Source organism: Humulus lupulus, chromosome 9, assembly GCF_963169125.1.
Source record: "Humulus lupulus chromosome 9, drHumLupu1.1, whole genome shotgun sequence".
Lineage (NCBI taxonomy): Eukaryota > Viridiplantae > Streptophyta > Magnoliopsida > Rosales > Cannabaceae > Humulus > Humulus lupulus.
In genome coordinates this window covers 177,132,866-177,152,055 of record NC_084801.1, presented here as the reverse complement: position 1 = coordinate 177,152,055, position 19,190 = coordinate 177,132,866, and the positions used below count along the sequence as shown (strand labels likewise).

Here is a 19,190-nt window from a genome sequence, read left to right as displayed (position 1 = left end):
GGTTTAAGTTCGGGGCTCGGGGTGAGTCTCGGGGTGATTTTAATGGTTAGAACATTACCGGGAATTAAAGGGTAATGAGATATGGATTATTGGTGTTTGAGAATATTGAGAATAGTGGGAATTGAAGGGTGTTAATTATGATTAACGAAATAGGTGCGAAAGGATGATTTTTCCCTTGGTGGCTGTTAAGGCTTTATTTTAGACTTTAGGGCATTTAGGTATTTTCACCCTTAGAGATGTATATCAGCCATTAAGGCTGTAGAAAGAAGAGGAAAACAGAGTGTTGCTATCCTTCTCTCCCGTTGGTTTTTCTCCTCCATTTCTCTTTGGATTTTCAAGCTATTTTTGAGGAATCAAGCCAAGGAACCAAGCTAGGATAAGCTAGGGTTATGCTCAACCATTGAAGAGGGTGTGTTGCTGAGATTGAGGTGAGTTTTTAGCCACTAGAACTCTTGCTTTTGCTCTGTTTTCTTAGTTAAGTTTCAGTTGGTTTTTGAGTTGGAAAGTTGGGGATTGATTGGAGTTTTGGCTAGGATTTTTGGGGTTGTGATGCTTGGGGCATGTGAGGATGGTTTTTGGGTTCATTTGGCACAAAAAATGGGATTTGGAAGCATTGAAATCAAGTTAGAATTGAAGGAGTCGAAGAAGGAGGTTTCAGGGGAGGTTCAGTCTGGGGGTAGCGCTACAGCGCCCATCAGAGGGCGCTGTAGCGCTACACAGGATATTTTGGGGCGGTTTGTGGTTCTGAGAAGAGCGCTGGGGCGCTAGGAGGGTAGCGCTGTAGCTCTACCCTGTTTCTTCAGAACCCCGTTTTGAGTGTTTTTAAGGGTTTTTGGCTCGGGGTTTCAATCCTTAAGGTACGGGATCGAATCTACTCACCGTGTGAGCATGTTTCGAGGTCCCCGGAGTGGGGTTTAGATCAAGACCCTATCTTTGTTAATTTTCATTAATAAGAGAATGTTTTTGGTTATGAATAGGTGACTGCTAAAGGATTTAGGATCGATCGTTCTCAAGGGTCGTTCTTGTTTTAATTCTCGCTTGAACCGGAGGTAAGAAAACTGCACCCTGTGTATATGTGACATGCATGGTTATTCTTGATGTATGTTGAATGTTTAAGTGTAATGCATATGATGCACGAGAAACATGTGATTAGGGCATGCCGTGAATATTGAGTATGAGATTGTTCAGAGCTTGGGCCTCTGTGTTTATGCATGATCTTAATTGTGCTAGTAGTTGTTAGGTAAGCATGCTGAATGCCCTGTATTCGGATATTGGATATATGATATATGTTTGGTGACATTGCTTACTTGTGTATGGTACCAACTGTTCAGAATCGACATTGGTCGCGTATCACTGACCTAAGAGTCGGAAACGGCATAAGCGTCCTGAACGTAGGGCCGAATGAAGATTAGATCTAATCGATATCAGCATTGAATGAATCATATGGGGTATTAATGCTGGACTGACCCTAAGGTCGATAAAACTTATAAGCGCTTGTCTAGTCTAAGACTAGTTACTCAGAGCCAAGGCCATAGGCCTAGGTGACAACTTGTCACATGGCTAGGGAACAGAGTTCCATGGTTATGACTCTATGCTCATGAGGAAGGTTATGTTGGTGACTAGTCATAAGCACCTATCCTATTTAAGCTAGTGAAAGGATCACTTATCTACTCGACATGTTTATGATGGGGACTATTTCACCAGATACCTATCTTGTTTAAGCTAGTGAAATGATCACTTATCTATAAGCCCCGGTGACCCTATCGTCACATGGCTATTGGGAACGGAACCCACCTCAGTGACTAGTACAACTGTCACTATTCTATTTTGGGCTAAAAGCCCTGGATGATTATTATGATCATTGGTTGATGTGTTATACTCAACTTTACGTGGATTTGTTTGCCTGCTAGAATAGGGCTATATCTGCTAGGCGTGTGCCTTATGATTTGATGACATGTTATTACTGTTCATGAGCATATTAAGCTTTCTTGCCGGGCTTCGGCTCACGGGTGCTATGTGGTGCAGGTAAAGACAAAAGAAAGCTGGACCATCCTTGAGCTGGAGAGCTTAGGTGACGATGTGTACATATGTGACTGCTCGACCGCCACGGCCGAGGGTTGAAAGAGGAACTAGGGTTAAACCCTGTTTTGCCGCTTAGATTGGCTGTTGTAAATATTTTCTTGTAATAGACTCTGAAATTATTTTTTTGGGATCCCAATGTATAAAGTAAACAATCTAATGAAACTTTATATCTTAACCAAAAAATTTAATCCCTAAACTACTAATCATACTTAGTTACACGATTTTGGCCAAATGACTCGATTAGCGAGTTTAGCACTGTTTATAAGGCACACTGTAACGGTCCCTAGAGTTTGGGGCGTTACAACTTTGGTATCAGAGCGAGCCAAGGTTTATGGTTCCTGAAGACAAGCCAGGCATGTACACTCGTTACTGAAGTTAGCTTCACTCAGGGAATGGTAACTATTTCTGTAGTTATGTGCTTAACTGCTTAAATAGAATGTAAATGCTTTACCTGCACATTGTATTAGGGAGCATGAGATTCTGATAGAGTCGGGCTCTTGACTATGTGATTATATGCTTCGTGAATATATATATATATATGAATGTGATCATATGATTACCTGCTCCATGAAGATATAATTGTGATATTTGCATGCTGGAGTTGGAGGCATGGTGTGAATGTTGGAAGAGCAGGGATCATGATTGATGTATGTATGCCATGGGCATGTTTTAGGACTGCAAGTGGTTTGTGATTGTGGTGTGGTAAGATTTATTCCGTGGGGGAAAGCTCTTGATATGCTCATCATGATTAATGGGTCAAGTTATTGACTGCAGATTCAATTAGCAGGTTTATATCCAAGGCAGATAATGAGACCTGGTGGTAGTTATTCAGGGGCTGGGAGTTACAACCAGGGTATTAGTTGTAATATCCAACATTTTCATAATACATTTATTTATTATAAATCAAAGTTTTAATACATAAAATGTACAACTTTACAAATTTAAGAAATAGTAATGGAAAAATAGTGTTTAAAATATGATTTTATGTTTTTAATGAGATTAAAGAAAGAGAAACTTGAGTAGTCAAGTATTGGACCCAAATGTCAAATAATTTTAATTGGGGATTTTTATAAAATTAAGAAAGTTTGGCTAAAGGGCTTATTTGAAAAGAATTTTAGTATTTTGGGTCCAAGTGTAATTTTTAAAAATAAATAAATAAAAAAATAAAATAAAATAAAAGGCTTCAGCCTTTCATTTTACCCGAGCCCCTCTCTCTCTCTCCTCAGAAACCCTCTCTCTCTCTCTCCTCAGAAACTCTCTCTCTCTCTCTCTCTCTCTATCTCTCTCTCTCTCTCTCCTCTGCGTATTACTGTTGCCGACGACGCAGGAGTACTTTCCGGCCACCATTTTTAGCCACGCGCCGGACCGTTGGATTCAGAGGCCTCCGAACTATCGACCAACGCGGGAATCTAGAGCTCACTCGCCGATTAAACGCCTCAACCACTCGATTTAAGTTCGGCCACCCCGCGACTTCAAAGTTGCGATTCGGCCACCTCGGGCATCCGTTTGCCGATCCGTCACCACCATCGTGCTCCTCGTGTTGTGGGCTTCAAAACCCAATAACTTGTTCCTACATCTACCATAGTTGGGTGGTGGGCCCACCACGAGCCACCGCGATCCACCGTAGATCGACGGTCGAAACTTAGTGTTCGAGGTTCCGAAGTACGTTTTGAGTCTCAGAAAATCATCGTTTGACTTATTGTGGAACCCGATCATTTTGGTATAATTTCTTTAACCTATATATTGTGATTTAATTGTGATTGATTAGAGTAATTGTTATTATGTGTATTTATAGTATATAATTATATATTATTGATATGTGGACTATTTTCTGTAATTTACTGGCTGTCTGGGATTATATATATTTTTTATACAGGTTTTGATTTTGGAATTGTCCACTTTATAGCCGTTGTGCTGTCTAATTTTCTAGAAAATATTAGATATTAAATAAAGTATAAAAATACATATTTAATTGATTTTATATTAATATGGAAATTATTATGATTAAGTAATTTTAATTATTATTGTTATTATTTTGTTAAGTAAATCAAGAATACAGATTCATATATATATATATATATATATGAAAAGTATGATTTATAGTAAACCTATTATCTAACCATTATTATTGTATATTAATATTTGAATATTAAAATAATATCAAATATTAGTTTCTTACAGTTATTGATATTTGTAAGACCAGTGAAGTTTGGAGAAAGTATATTTATTATATCACTGGAATTGATATTATGACTAATTAATAATAATATAAATATTTATATTTATATTATTATCATTATATTGATTATTACAACTTTATGTTAAAAATATGATTTCTTTTATAAAATGACTATTTGAATATATACATCCATATACGTATTGCTATTGAAGTATTTTGTTATTAATATCGAAATAAGTTTAATTATAGACGATAATTATTATTTTTGTTGGGATTATTATTATTATTATCATAAGGGTACATTATCTTATGAGCAAGGTTTAAAGCATGGTTTTATATGAAGAGTTATTTGCATTACGTTGATAATAATTTATTATTATCATTTATATAGTTTCTGGTATTATTAATATACACTATCAATAGTGTATATTTATGATTTTGATAGAATTTAATAAATGATGTGCCTTGAATAGGATTTGTATGGATTTGATTGATTGACTCTTGGTGAGGAATTTTAAAATAAGCTAAGGACCTAAGGTAAGTAAATCTCACATTTTGTGCTTAAGTGTAAGATGCATGACTACATTGATTGTGTACATCTGATGAGTTAAGTATGGTATGATGATGATGCATATGATAAGTATGTGAAAAATGGTTATATGAACACCATAAGGGTGTTGTGTGATATGTAATTGATGAATTCTGTGATATGTGAAAGATGTCTTACTTGGTTAAGAATGATATGAATTATGTGCAAGTATGTGTTCTTATGTTGATGGATATGTGGATTACTCTATGTTCATGATTTGTTATATGTTATGATATATGAAGCGTTTAAGTTTTTAGGCTGGAAACCTTAGACCTGAGCCATAGCTCTACGTTAAGGTATAACAACGCCACCAACCCAAAGCTTCATGTATTATGACTAAAGATGTTTTGAGTTATATGAGATGTGATACAATGCCTTGATTGAATACCATCAACATGAGTCATGAACACGAACATTGGCATTTCAGCATCAGCATGTATGCATGGCATGTACAGTTATGTGATACATTATTATGTGATATAAGACCATGCATATGAATATGAGAAAAGTTATGAAATGTCTTGAAAAGTCTTATGTAAAGTTAAACATTTTAATGACACAAGGCTTAAGCAAAGTGATAATAAGATGTTTAAAAAGGGTGCCACTGTTTTGATGAAGCAATCAAGTAAGTTCAGTAAAGAAGACGGAAGTCTATAAGACTTATAGTGGCTGCCCACTAGTGTGGGCTAGGTCAGAGTTGACCATTCAGATATGTTTGCCATGTTTCCGTCTTTCTCCTCCATATGTGTAATAAGTATGGCAGCTATGGCAACGATGAAATGAGTGTTATGATGAGCCTAGCTGAGATGATGGCTAGCCGGAGGAGAACCCATGGGATTCTATATGATATGTGTAACAAGCCCTGCAGGCATTGGCTGAATCAAACAGTGTGCACAAGTGATATTGGGCCCATAAAAATGTGAAACTAAAAGAAAGAGCATAAAAGTAAAGTTTGAAAGTGCATGAGCAATAAATGAAATGCATAAGTATATAAGTCAGCATATTAGTATATGTGCACTACAAACTCACGACATTCATGTGTATGTGTATGCATGAGATTTGCTTACTGAGCGTTAGCTCATTATGTTATTTTCCAACATTTTTCCAGGTGTGGCTTTAGCTGTTGAGCAACTTGTGGAGCACGGACTCAGTAGCAATGCAATAATGGTTTTAGAGTTTTCATATGGCTGCCTTAAATTTAAAGTATTCATACGTGTAATAATTTCTTCTAATAAGTTTATATAAAAGTTTTAAATTTTTCTGTATTTCTTCGTATCATTTTATTTAATTCTTTTGGTCAAGTGCCTTACATACTCGTAAACCCTAGAATTACGAGTATGTGGCAGACGTACCCTACCTTAGGGACGTTACAAATGGTATCAGAGCTTTGAGTTTGTAGATGTCGTATACTCGTTATGTTATTAGATTTTGGGATCTGAAATGCTACTGAGTTCCGCCACAAGACAAGCCACACGTTAATGGTTAGTATAATTTATCCATATTTTAGTTAATGTATGTTAATGATGTTGTATAATTGTATTAGAAACTCATTGTGTGTTTGAGTTTCCATGATATAAGTATGAGTTTGGATTAAATGAATATTCTCATGCACGGTAGAGAAATTGAAGTTTGTTATTTATCTGAATGCATGCCTTTATTATTGATGTGATAAATAATTGATGATTTATCGATGTCGATGTTTGGATTGTTAATTGATATTCTCAAGCTTTGAAAGTGACCTATTAGTCCAGTTAGTGTGTTAAGGGTTAATATGTCAGGTTAGTGTTTTGGAGAGCAAAGTTTTAGGTTGTTGCTGAGAGCACACACAATAAGAGACTTTAGTGAAACAGTAGTAATATATAGAAAAAAAAAAAAAAAAAAAATACATAATACATTAAGGATTGGGGTTTTGGACACGTTCTACCTCGTCAATCAACTTTTGTTGTTCAACTCTAAGGGTCTCCCCAGTAGTTTGCAGTGTCTGAAATTTTTCCTTCATATCGACTGAGTAGTTAGCAAGAAGTGTAGTTAAAGTCCCATTCTCCTTAACCAACTTCTCCTTCTCTCGAGTCAATGCCTTGTTGGCATTTCTAATGGTTATCATCTCTTGTTTTTGTGTTTCTATATACCTTTTCAAGTGGTCAACCTCTTGTTCTCTTGCAAGAACCCGTTGGCCTAGGTTTGAGACCGATGCTGCCGCCTGAGTGGTAAGAACTAAGGAATCTTTTACAGCTTGTAGGTCTGACCTATGGGATAAAATTATTTGGTCTTTAGGGGTGAGTATGCTTTGACCTATACTAATGGCCACCTTTTTATCGAGCATAGCTGAATCCTCCACCGTGACAAGGCCAGTATCAGAATAAAATTTGGGAAGCCAAACTCTGGGAAATTGAGTATTTCGTTCTGGGATGTGTACCGTAGGATACACCATTAGCTGTGGTAGGGGTGCAGAAATTTGTGGTGAAGATTCGATAGTGGGAAGATTTGGCTCAGGTAAAGCTAAAGTTAGGTCTAAGTTCAGCTGAGATGATGAGGATGCCATAGGTTGCTTAGCTTGAGTAATGGACGGAAGTAATAATGATTTGGTTTTCAAAAGCTTGAGATTGATTGTGTTTTAGTGTGTATGTGATGAATTTTATTTATAGAAAAATGTGTTGAACTGTTGGGTCATTGGATCCTTGAATTTGTTTGTTTTCAAGATAGATATCACAGATTTTATCTTGTTCAATGTGTTACGCTATCCTCTCTGATGATGAAAGTCAAACTTATTAGATGTTGTCGACATGGAAATCACTTCTATTGATTTTGCGATCCTGATTTGAACATGGAAACAATTTGTAAATTGTTGAATGAATCGAGGTGATAAATGTTATTTACTGAATTACTATGTAGTGTGAATTACTTTCGGCGATTAAATTATAGTATATTAGCTGTTTTATCCCGAAAGTAAGATAATGTATTACTTGTGTGAAGTGATGACTGAGTATTATTGGTATAGGTGTTGAAATGAGACATGTCTAACTTATTAGACATGTGAGAATTATTCGTTTTCGTAGATGAAGTGGTGGATTGGTCAGTCAAGACTTATCCCATGTTTTATTCAATGAAGGGATACTAAGCTAAGTGTGTGAATTTCCGAGTGGCCACGGTTATTTGCATTCTAGCATAGTATCAATATGCCCTTTATTATTTTATACATTTGGAAACAATTTTGATTTTTAAATGTTTTCTTAGAGAAAGAATGAGAGTTAGGCTTTTCTGAACTGGTACCTAATGAATGGCCTATCTCACTATTTCTCATTCAGGGCAAGAAGTCGGTTTTGACAACGAAAGGGTTTCACAGAGACTTGGTTTTAAAGAATAATCTTCATCGGCTATATAATTGTTTTCTAGTTATCCAATTTTTTTTATGTCGAAAAACTTTCTATTGAACAAACTTGTTGCTCAATTTAGCATCTATTATCAAGGTATAACCAGTCAATTGCATCTGCTTAAAAAAAAAAAAAAAAAAAAAATTGACTGTAAGACATGAAGATCAAGGATGTTTTCATGATGATGGTCATTTTCTCTTCTTACGTTATGTGGTTTGTGTTCAAAAGTATGGATGATGAGGATTCGTTTGTATTTTCGTATACATTCATTGTAATTTATACTATTGTTATAGCTTATTTCCTTTCTATCTATATTGTAGTCCTCATGTGAGGTGTTTACACATCCTCGCCTTTTTATATATGATAAGGATTACAAGAAGTCAGGAATAAGTTTTGTTTTCGGGGTGAAAGTAAGTGTTGTGTATAAAATCTTATGCTGTGAAATGTTGTTCTGTTTATTTGTAATGGTAGTTATTGTCTCCGATTATCAAATTTTAGTTTGAAATTTCGAGGACGAAATTATTTTAACGGGGGAAGGATTGTAATATCCAACATTTTCATAATACATTTATTTATTATAAATCAAAGTTTTAATACATAAAATGTACAACTTTACAAATTTAAGAAATAGTAATGGAAAAATAGTGTTTAAAATATGATTTTATGTTTTTAATGAGATTAAAGAAAGAGAAACTTGAGTAGTCAAGTATTGGACCCAAATGTCAAATAATTTTAATTGGGGATTTTTATAAAATTAAGAAAGTTTGGCTAAAGGGCTTATTTGAAAAGAATTTTAGTATTTTGGGTCCAAGTGTAATTTTTAAAAATAAATAAATAAAAAAATAAAATAAAATAAAAGGCTTCAGCCTTTCATTTTACCCGAGCCCCTCTCTCTCTCTCCTCAGAAACCCTCTCTCTCTCTCTCCTCAGAAACTCTCTCTCTCTCTCTCTCTATCTCTCTCTCTCTCTCTCCTCTGCGTATTACTGTTGCCGACGACGCAGGAGTACTTTCCGGCCACCATTTTTAGCCACGCGCCGGACCGTTGGATTCAGAGGCCTCCGAACTATCGACCAACGCGGGAATCTAGAGCTCACTCGCCGATTAAACGCCTCAACCACTCGATTTAAGTTCGGCCACCCCGCGACTTCAAAGTTGCGATTCGGCCACCTCGGGCATCCGTTTGCCGATCCGTCACCACCATCGTGCTCCTCGTGTTGTGGGCTTCAAAACCCAATAACTTGTTCCTACATCTACCATAGTTGGGTGGTGGGCCCACCACGAGCCACCGCGATCCACCGTAGATCGACGGTCGAAACTTAGTGTTCGAGGTTCCGAAGTACGTTTTGAGTCTCAGAAAATCATCGTTTGACTTATTGTGGAACCCGATCATTTTGGTATAATTTCTTTAACCTATATATTGTGATTTAATTGTGATTGATTAGAGTAATTGTTATTATGTGTATTTATAGTATATAATTATATATTATTGATATGTGGACTATTTTCTGTAATTTACTGGCTGTCTGGGATTATATATATTTTTTATACAGGTTTTGATTTTGGAATTGTCCACTTTATAGCCGTTGTGCTGTCTAATTTTCTAGAAAATATTAGATATTAAATAAAGTATAAAAATACATATTTAATTGATTTTATATTAATATGGAAATTATTATGATTAAGTAATTTTAATTATTATTGTTATTATTTTGTTAAGTAAATCAAGAATACAGATTCATATATATATATATATATATATGAAAAGTATGATTTATAGTAAACCTATTATCTAACCATTATTATTGTATATTAATATTTGAATATTAAAATAATATCAAATATTAGTTTCTTACAGTTATTGATATTTGTAAGACCAGTGAAGTTTGGAGAAAGTATATTTATTATATCACTGGAATTGATATTATGACTAATTAATAATAATATAAATATTTATATTTATATTATTATCATTATATTGATTATTACAACTTTATGTTAAAAATATGATTTCTTTTATAAAATGACTATTTGAATATATACATCCATATACGTATTGCTATTGAAGTATTTTGTTATTAATATCGAAATAAGTTTAATTATAGACGATAATTATTATTTTTGTTGGGATTATTATTATTATTATCATAAGGGTACATTATCTTATGAGCAAGGTTTAAAGCATGGTTTTATATGAAGAGTTATTTGCATTACGTTGATAATAATTTATTATTATCATTTATATAGTTTCTGGTATTATTAATATACACTATCAATAGTGTATATTTATGATTTTGATAGAATTTAATAAATGATGTGCCTTGAATAGGATTTGTATGGATTTGATTGATTGACTCTTGGTGAGGAATTTTAAAATAAGCTAAGGACCTAAGGTAAGTAAATCTCACATTTTGTGCTTAAGTGTAAGATGCATGACTACATTGATTGTGTACATCTGATGAGTTAAGTATGGTATGATGATGATGCATATGATAAGTATGTGAAAAATGGTTATATGAACACCATAAGGGTGTTGTGTGATATGTAATTGATGAATTCTGTGATATGTGAAAGATGTCTTACTTGGTTAAGAATGATATGAATTATGTGCAAGTATGTGTTCTTATGTTGATGGATATGTGGATTACTCTATGTTCATGATTTGTTATATGTTATGATATATGAAGCGTTTAAGTTTTTAGGCTGGAAACCTTAGACCTGAGCCATAGCTCTACGTTAAGGTATAACAACGCCACCAACCCAAAGCTTCATGTATTATGACTAAAGATGTTTTGAGTTATATGAGATGTGATACAATGCCTTGATTGAATACCATCAACATGAGTCATGAACACGAACATTGGCATTTCAGCATCAGCATGTATGCATGGCATGTACAGTTATGTGATACATTATTATGTGATATAAGACCATGCATATGAATATGAGAAAAGTTATGAAATGTCTTGAAAAGTCTTATGTAAAGTTAAACATTTTAATGACACAAGGCTTAAGCAAAGTGATAATAAGATGTTTAAAAAGGGTGCCACTGTTTTGATGAAGCAATCAAGTAAGTTCAGTAAAGAAGACGGAAGTCTATAAGACTTATAGTGGCTGCCCACTAGTGTGGGCTAGGTCAGAGTTGACCATTCAGATATGTTTGCCATGTTTCCGTCTTTCTCCTCCATATGTGTAATAAGTATGGCAGCTATGGCAACGATGAAATGAGTGTTATGATGAGCCTAGCTGAGATGATGGCTAGCCGGAGGAGAACCCATGGGATTCTATATGATATGTGTAACAAGCCCTGCAGGCATTGGCTGAATCAAACAGTGTGCACAAGTGATATTGGGCCCATAAAAATGTGAAACTAAAAGAAAGAGCATAAAAGTAAAGTTTGAAAGTGCATGAGCAATAAATGAAATGCATAAGTATATAAGTCAGCATATTAGTATATGTGCACTACAAACTCACGACATTCATGTGTATGTGTATGCATGAGATTTGCTTACTGAGCGTTAGCTCATTATGTTATTTTCCAACATTTTTCCAGGTGTGGCTTTAGCTGTTGAGCAACTTGTGGAGCACGGACTCAGTAGCAATGCAATAATGGTTTTAGAGTTTTCATATGGCTGCCTTAAATTTAAAGTATTCATACGTGTAATAATTTCTTCTAATAAGTTTATATAAAAGTTTTAAATTTTTCTGTATTTCTTCGTATCATTTTATTTAATTCTTTTGGTCAAGTGCCTTACATACTCGTAAACCCTAGAATTACGAGTATGTGGCAGACGTACCCTACCTTAGGGACGTTACATTAGTTCTTCATCTGCTCCTATGAATTTTCAGCAGATGCTTGCAGATTTGCAATCGTGATTGCAGAGGCATGAGGAAGAGATCAGGTGTTTGAAGCAACAGCGGAATCTGTTGGGGAGCACTTCTTCCTATGTTGTGCCAGGAGTGGCACCAGCTTTGGCTCAGCCTAGGGTTGAGAGCGGATGGGAATTTCTCTGTGGAAGATTCCAGGAATATTATCCTCCAGTCTTCGAGGGAGGCCTAGATCCATTCAGAGCTGAGCAATGGATGGGCATGATCAGTTCCATTCTTGATAGTATAGGGCTCGTAGGTCACGATAAGGTGCTCTGTGTTACATGTGTATTGCGGGATGATGCCCGGATGTGGTGGGAAGTAGTATCCCAGACACGAGATACAGCTGTGATGGATAGGAAAGAATTTAGGCAGCTGTTTAATGAAAGATATTACTGTGATGTAGCTAAGATTGCTAAGATGAATGAGTTTCTGAATCTTGTTCAAGGAAAGGCAACAGTAACCGAATATGTTAGCAGATTTGATGGGTTGGCCAAGTTTTCTTTAGACATGGTACCCACAAATGTAGCTCGGAAGGAAAAGTTTGTTCAGGGATTGAATCCTGGAATAGCTCAGGGCATTAAAGTTGCCCCAGTGCATGAAGTCTCTACCTATGCTCAGGTGGTAGAGAAGGCTCTTGCTGTTGAGAGCATAAAAGATGAGAAGAAGAGTGCCAGAGAGCACGGAGCTCAGATAGTGGTATCTCCACTTATTAGAGCAAGCAAGAGTGAAAGCTGGAAGACTCGTCCAATATGCAGTCGGTGCACGAGGCGTCATCTGGGAGAATGCCGAGAGAGGGCATGTTTTGCATGTGGCATGGTTGGGCATTTCAAGAAGGATTGCCCAAGGCTAAGAAATCATGAGCAAAATGGGATAGACAGCTCGATTCCAACTCGAGTGTTTATTCCGAGGAAGTCAGAGTCTGAGACCGAGACTAGTTCATCGGGGGTGGCAAGTCAGTTTTTGGTTCTGATCTTTATTTTGTGCTGACTGATTTGCTGCCATGTTATCCTTTACTTGTTGCATACAGAGAGGTATAAAGTTGATATACAAGTCATATGGTTATGTTATGATGAAAAGTGATATTGTATTGGTAATTTAAGAGATCGGGTGAATTATTATGGAAGGACTCATTGGTGACTTTGATAAAGCTGGTCATGTCTGGCTTTGGTTTGATCCAGGGTATGGATTGGTTAAGTAATTATGGAGAAATTTTACATGGCAAGGAAAAGTGTAGTATCTCTTGGGCTTGAGAGTGGGAAGCCTGTGATAATTGGCACTGTGCATGGATTTGATATGTTTATGACATCTGTAGTGAGAGCTAGAGTCTATGGCAGAGAGACGCATGGAGCTCTTAGCTAGTGTGGTGGATACCACTTAGATTGTGCCAGTGGGGTCAAGATAGATTAGATTGGTTTGTGAGTTCTAGATGTGTTTCCAAGGCTTGGTGCCAGCGATGGATTCAAGTTTTAAGGCACTGTTTTGAATGGCTCAGCAGAGTTGTAAGAATAAAAGGCCTAGTTAATGAGTAATATGGTATTCTTTAAGGTGGATCTATGATCTGGTTAGTACCAGTTAGAGATCAGGGAAAAGGATAAATAAAGGATTGTTTGTATCAGGTAAGGACACAGGGAGTGCTGAGTTATGTATTGGGAATTTTTTTAATGCCAAGTGTTTGTGAATCAGATGTACAGAGCATTCAAAGGTTTATTTGAATGGAATTGTGATCGTCTTGGACGATGGTAGTGTGATGTTTTCTCTGCGAAGATTTGCCAAGATCAAGGAATACCTTACGAGCAAGAGTTTCCTTGGGTGGTAAAGATATTGCAGGTGCCTTGGGAATTAATTATGAGTCTTCTTGTAGATCAGAATTAGTTTGGAGGTTGTTATGACACCTCAGTAATAGAGAAAAGTGGTTGCCTATGCAACGTGTTGAGTAAAGGATCTGACCAGAACTAGAGTAGAGTTTCTGGTGGGCCAGGTGGCCAGATTTATGTTTGAGATTACCATCTCAGGGAAGATCAAAAAGGAAAGATGATTAAGTGAACCACAGATAGGAAGATTGAGGAGAATGTCTTAGCTGGGTTAGCTAAGGATTATACAGTGTCAGATATGGGTTTATTGTGATATAGAGATCGGATTTGGGATCCGATGGACACTGAAATTAATTGAGAGATTCTAGATGAATCTTGTGCTATTCTTCTATTCTCTTCATTCAGGCATCATGGAAATGTAACAAGATATGAAAGCTTTATAGTGATGGCCTGAGATGGAAATGGATGTAATGAGATGTGTGGTAAAGTTCTTAGCCTGTTAGAGAGTCAGATCAGAGTGTCAGGAATCGGCGAGGCCATGATAGCCTTTGAGTATTTTATAAAGGAAATAAGAGAGCATCGCGATGGGTTTCGCGGTGGGATTGCCAGGTTAGTGAGCTGGCATTGAGTCATGATGAACCAGTAGTCCAAGTGAGTTTATTTCTATCAGTAAGGATAAGTAATGCAGCCGATCAGTATTCAGATTCCTATGTGAGAAAGGAATAGAGTGCCTTCATGAAACTCAAGGTTTATCTTATCAGATGAAGACTCTAGTGCGACTTCCAGGTTTTGGAAGGGTTAAGAAGGCAATGAGTATATAGATGGAATTCAATATAGTTTACTACTCTCAGACTGATGGTAAATCAGAGAGAGAGGGTTATCCAATTATTATTGGAAGAACATCTTATAAGATGAATGAGTTAATATATATATCTGGATCCTGAGCTGGTTCAGGGGGCTATTGGGATTATTAGAGGTTGAAGCTTGGATGCTCACTTCGCAGAATAAATGGAAAAGTTTTACTGAATTGAAAAGTAGGAATGTGAAATTCCAAGTAGGAGAATGTATCTTCCTTAAAGTATCACCATGGAAAGAGGTAAGGAGTTAAGGGCAAGTTAAGCCCTAGATTATCTTGGTAGTTTAAATCCTGGATAGGAATGATTAGGTTGACTTTGGTTCGATCTTATCTTTGGCACTGTCAGTTGTATATAGTGTGTTATGTATTTCCATGCAGGGGACATGGGTTAAATGAACTCATGAGTTGAGTCATAAGAATCTAAAGGTTGCGGTTAAGTATTTCGGTAAGGAATAGCCAGTTCAGATTGTAACAGAAGTAATAAGGTTCTGAGGAACAGATTGTACCTTGAGTTAAGGTAATGTTATAGAAACAGTGAGGTCAAGAGAATGACCTGGGGAAAATGGAATTAGTTGTGTGGAATGTTTATTCCGGGCTGTTTAGGTAAATTTCGACGACGAAATTTCTATAAGGAGGGGATAATTGTAATGCCCCGAATTTCCTAATAAGGGTTAGGACCTTGATTAGGAGGCCGGGAGGGTCATAATTGATTTATGATGTTATTTAGTGATCATATGCATGTTTATGTGAATTATATTATTATATGATGATAAATGCATGCATATGGGCGTATTTATAATTATAAGGGCATTTTGGTAATTTGGCTCATTGAGGGCGTGATTGTGTATTTTCGTGCATGTGGGTGAGTTATGAATGGTACCACATTATATGTGGAATTGTTCCAGCCTTTCGGCATGAGACGATCATGAAATGCAAGAGTTCGGTCTGGTCATAACGGGTTTAAGTTCGGGGCTCGGGGTGAGTCTTGGGGTGATTTTAATGGTTAGAACATTACCGGGAATTAAAGGGTAATGGGATATGGATTATTGGTGTTTGAGAATATTGAGAATAGCGGGAATTGAAGGGTGTTAATTATGATTAACGAAATAGGTGCGAAAGGATGATTTTGCCCTTGGTGGCTGTTAAGGCTTTATTTTAGACTTGAGGGCATTTAGGTCTTTTCACCCTTAGAGATGTATATCAGCCATTAAGGCTGTAGAAAGAAGGGGAAAACAGAGTGTTGCTTTCCTTCTCTTCCGTTGGTTTTTCTCCTCCATTTCTCTTTGGATTTTCAAGCTATTTTTGAGGAATCAAGCCAAGGAACAAAGCTAGGGTTATGCTCCACCATTGAAGAGGGTGTGTTGCTGAGATTGAGGTGATTTTTTAGCCACTAGAACTCTTGCTTTTACTCTGTTTTCTTAGTTAAGTTTCAGCTGATTTTTGAGTTGGAAAGTTGGGAATTGATTGGAGTTTTGGCTAGGATTCTTGGGGTTATGATGCTTGGGGCATGTGAGGATGGTTTTTGGGTTCATTTGGCATCAAAAATTGGATTTGGAAGCATTGGAATCGAGTTAGAATTGAAGGAGTCGAAGAAGGAGGTTTCAGGGGAGGTTCAGTCTGGGGGTAGCGCTACAATGCCCATCAGAGGGTGCTATAGCGCTACACAGGATATTTTGGGGCGGTTTGTGGTTCTGAGAAGAGCGCTGGGGCGCTAGCGCTGTAGCGCTACCCTGTTTCTTCAGAACCCCGTTTTGAGTGTTTTTAAGGGTTTTTGGCTCGGGGTTTCAATCCTTAAGGTCCGGGATCGAATCTAATCACCGTGTGGGCATGTTTCGAGGTCCCGGGAGTGGGGTTTAGATCAAGACCCTATCTTTGTTAATTTTCATTAATCAGAGATTGTTTTTGGTTATGACTGGGTGGCCGCTAAAGGATTTAGGATCGATCGTTCTCAAGGGTCGTTCTTATTTTAATTCTCGCTTGAACCGGAGGTAAGAAAACTGCACCCTGTGTATATGTGACATGCATGGTTATTCTTGATGCATGTTGGATGTTTAAGTGTAATGCATATGATGCACGAGAAACATGTGATTAGGGCATGCCGTGAATATTGAGTATGAGATTGTTCAGAGCTTGGGCCTCTGTGTTTATGCATGATCTTAATTGTGCTAGTAGTTGTTAGGTAAGCATATTGAATGCCCTGTATTCGGATATTGGATATATAATATATGTTTGGTGGCATTGCTTACTTGTGTATGGTACCAACTGTTCAGAATCGACATTGGTCGTGTATCACTGACCTAAGAGTCAGAAACGGCATAAGCGTCCCTAACGCAGGGCCGAATGAAGATTAGATCTAATCGATATCAGCATTGAATGACTTATATGGGGTATTAATGCTAGATCGACCCTAAGGTCGATGAAACTTATAAGCGTTTGTCTAGTCTAAGACTAGTTACTCAGAGCCAAGGCCAAAGGCCTAGGTGACAGCTTGTCACATGGCTAGGGAACAGAGTTCCATGGTTATGACTCTATGCTCATGAGGAAGGTTATGTTGGTGACTAGTCATCATGCACCTATCCTATTTAAGCTAGTGAAAGGATCACTTATCTACTCGACAGGTTTATGCTGGTGACTATTTCACCAGTTACCTATCTTGTTTAAGCTAGTGAAATGATCACTTATCTATAAGCCCCGGTGACCCTATAGTCACATGGCTATTGGGAACGGAACCCACCTCAGTGACTAGTACAACTATCACTCTTATATTTTGGGCTAAAAGCCCTGGATGATTATTACGATCATTGGTTGATGTGTTATACTCAACTTTATGTGGATTTGTTTGCCTGCAGGAATAGGGCTATATCTGCTAGGCGTGTGCCTTATGATTTGATGACATGTTATTATTGGTCATGAGCATATTAAGTTTTCTTGTTGGGCTTCGGCTCACGGGTGCTATGTGGTGCAGGTAAAGGCAAAAGAAAGCTGGACCATCCTTGAGCTGGAGAGCTTAGGTGACGATGTGTACATATGCAGCTGCTCGACCGCCACGGCCGAGGGTTGAAAGAGGAACTAGGGTTAAGCCCTGTTTTGCTGCTTAGATCGGCTGTTGTAAATATTTTCTTGTAATAGACTCTGAAATTATATTTTTGGGATCCCAATGTATAAAGTAAACGTTCTAATGAAACGTTATATCTTAACCAAAAATTTTAATCCCTAAACTGCTAATCATACTTAGTTAAACGATTTTGGCCAAATGACTCGATTAGCGAGTTTAGCACTGTTTATAAGGCATACTGTAACGGTCCTTGGAGTTTGGGGTGTTACATATATATATATATACTATATACAAGCAATGTGCAATATACATGTTTGCTTAGTTTTATTTATAGAATTTATTAACTATTTTTATTAAATTTATATTAATGTCATATAAATTTCAAATAAATATCATATTTTAATTAAATAATTTATTTATTTTTGTTTAAGTTTATGTTTGTTCTAGTTTTTGAATTTGGGAGTAACAACAAGAGATTATATATTATATGTTTAATGTAATATTAAACATTATAGGTGGATTTTAAATTTAAGTTTTTGCTAGTATTTTTCAAAAACAATTTGTTACTAATTGACAGTACATTATATTATATATTTAATATGATATTATTCTAATAAGTGAGTTTAAGTTTAATTAAATTTTATTTAAGTTATAAAATGATTTTATTATTTTTAAATAATTATCATTTAAAAATATCTCAAAAATATCATATTTTAATTTGTTTAATTATTTATTATTTTTAAATAATTATCATTGTAAAATATCTCAAAAATATCATATTTTAATTTTTTTTAATTATTTATTTTATTTTATTTAAGTTTAAGTGTTTACAAAATACCGTTAAATATAAGAATATTCTGTTAAATATAAGAATATTCCGTTAAAGTTAACATTAAAAAAATAAAAAACCGTTAAAACCAAGAATTTCCGTTTTCTACACACTTATTATATAGAAGATCTATATATATATATATGTATATACTAGCTAGAATCAACGTGTAATGCACAGTTGTAAACACTCTCTATAATTTTAATAAAATCTGGTTCACTATTTTTTAAATATTTATATATATATAATATAATGAATTATAGTTCTATAGTATATATAAATATTTATGTCAATAATCTTTACATATATGACGTCTAAACACAATATTGACATATATATATTTACATGACTACATGACATATATATATATAAATTACAACAATATTTAAAAATAAATTAATAATAGAAATAAAATAAGAATAGAAAAAGTCATTGTCTAGACAGTAGTATACATGAATCAACTATTTTTATTTTCTAATGTATCCGACAATGTCATTTGGTGAATTTGATGAAGAAAAATAGTTTCATTCACTTGATAAAAAATAAACTA

At 35.8% G+C, this 19,190-nt stretch overlaps 2 long non-coding RNA genes across 2 annotated transcripts; both read left to right on the top strand.

The window, feature by feature from the left end:
- Positions 1-2,972: 2,972 nt before the first annotated feature.
- Positions 2,973-6,740, top strand: LOC133801291 (uncharacterized). The gene is made up of 3 exons (XR_009876813.1): positions 2,973-3,802; positions 4,735-4,798; positions 5,959-6,740. It is a non-coding gene; the product is annotated as an uncharacterized LOC133801291 (long non-coding RNA).
- A 1,368-nt stretch (positions 6,741-8,108) lies between these two features.
- LOC133801290 (uncharacterized) lies at positions 8,109-11,929 on the top strand. The gene is made up of 3 exons (XR_009876812.1): positions 8,109-9,616; positions 10,549-10,612; positions 11,773-11,929. It is a non-coding gene; the product is annotated as an uncharacterized LOC133801290 (long non-coding RNA).
- Positions 11,930-19,190: the final 7,261 nt, after the last annotated feature.